General features: G+C 41.1%; 1 non-coding gene across 1 annotated transcript; it reads left to right on the top strand.

Moving 5' to 3' along the window:
- Window positions 1-840: 840 nt before the first annotated feature.
- LOC120110711 (small nucleolar RNA R71) lies at window positions 841-949 on the top strand. The gene has a single exon (XR_005511851.1). It is a non-coding gene; the product is annotated as a small nucleolar RNA R71 (small nucleolar RNA).
- Window positions 950-1,789: the final 840 nt, after the last annotated feature.

The following is a 1,789-nucleotide window of genomic DNA, read 5'->3' as shown; positions in this document are numbered from 1 at the left end:
CGCAAAGTCATGATGCTCTTTGCATGCTCTGTATGCGAACTAGAAGGAGCCGTATTATTACTACCGTGCACTTGTGGGTTAGGTTGGGGTTGAGCTGGAAGCTTACCCTTCTCTTGGGTACTGAGGACGGTAGTCAACATTGACAATTGGTTCCTTATGTCTTCAAAATTTCGAGTATTTTGAGCATTGATATTAGCTTGACCTTGTAGAAAAGTTTGTATGGATTGCAAGGTATCCTCGATATTTGGCTTTTGAGAAGGTGATGGTGTATAAGCCGGATGTGTAGGTGGAGGAGCTGAATGGTGTGACTGTTGAGGATGATCATTTCTCCACCTAAAATTTGGATGATTCTTCCAACCAGGGTTATAGGTATTCGAGTATGGATCGTTATAAGGCTTTTGGTAGGAGTTCATAGCATTTGCTTGATCGTGCAAGACTTCTTTGAATGCCGGTATGGTGGGACAATCTGTAGTAGTATGACCCGACATATCGCAGATACCACAACACTCGTTTCTAAGCTCTATAGTCTTGACAGGCTCAACCTTCCTAAGCTCAATTTCTTCTACCTTCCTAGTGAGGGCTGCCATTTTAGCATGAAGATCATCCTTAGTTCTGAGGTTGTAAAGGCCTCCCTATACAGAGCTAGTAGGCTTAGGCAAAGACTTGTTGTTTCCATCCCCGTTATCCCAAAGTTGGGAAGTCTCAGCAAGGGAATCCAAATACTCCCATGCCTCATCAGGGTGTTTTTCTAAAAATCTACCATTGCACATGGTCTCTACAAACTGTTTCAACTGTGGAGATAAACCTTCATAAAAGAAGCTAATGGTTCTCCAAGTTTCGAATCCGTGATGAGGGCATGAGAGAACAAGGTCTTTAAATCTTTTCCAACATTCATAAAATGTTTCATTATCTTTTTGTTGGAAATTGCTGATATGTCTTTTCAAAAAGTTGGTCCTTTGTGTGTGGAAGAACTTCTTTAAAAATTCTCTCTGCATATCTTGCCAAGTTCTTATTGATCTAGGTCGCAAAGAGTTTAGCCATGTTTTGGCCTTATCCTTTAGAGAGAAAGGAAACAATGTCAGCTTGAGGACATCCTCGGTGACATTTGGCACTCTAAATGTAATGCTCAATTCTTCAAAATCCTTTAAATGAAGATACAGACTCTCGGACTCTAACCCGTGGAACTTGGGCAGTAATTGAATTACCCCGGGTTTGATGTCAAAATGTCCTACATTATCAGGAAAAATTATGCATGAAGGTTGACTAATCCTAGCCGGTTGTAGGTATTGTCTTAGGGTCATAACATTGGGTTCTCGTTCTCGATTGTGGTGACTTCCCGCATCTTCATTTAAATCAGCCATCTCACAAGGTGTGAGATACCGCGAAGGAATTTCAAGGGTATGTCCTAAGAGATGATCTAAAGTTGTACGACTTAATCGACCGGTGTCGTCCCTATTCCACTTTAGCATGCAAAATATTTCCCTCTCTCTTTTTTTTTTTTAAATATAAGTACCAACTAAAGATACCCTAAAACAAAAATCTATTCACAATCAAACATGCAACAAAACATTACACCTCAATTTCTAATGTTTTTCTTAAATTTCTAGACAGCTCCTTACTGGTTTGAAGAGGACACCTAAGCCTCCAATCCGGTCTAATGAACCGAGTTGACCAGGTAAGCTCCCAGGTAAGTGGAGGGGTCACGATGCGTTCGCAAAGGTCCCACTTAAAACCCACTTGCCTCGAACAGATGAACTGTCTCCCTTATAGGGACAAAGCTTGCCTAGAC

Source organism: Phoenix dactylifera, chromosome 1, assembly GCF_051530095.1.
Source record: "Phoenix dactylifera cultivar Ajwa chromosome 1, Ajwa_hap1_PhDact_Kaust_v1.1, whole genome shotgun sequence".
Classification (NCBI taxonomy): Eukaryota; Viridiplantae; Streptophyta; class Magnoliopsida; order Arecales; family Arecaceae; genus Phoenix; species Phoenix dactylifera.
This window is presented reverse-complemented; position numbering and strand designations above follow the sequence as displayed.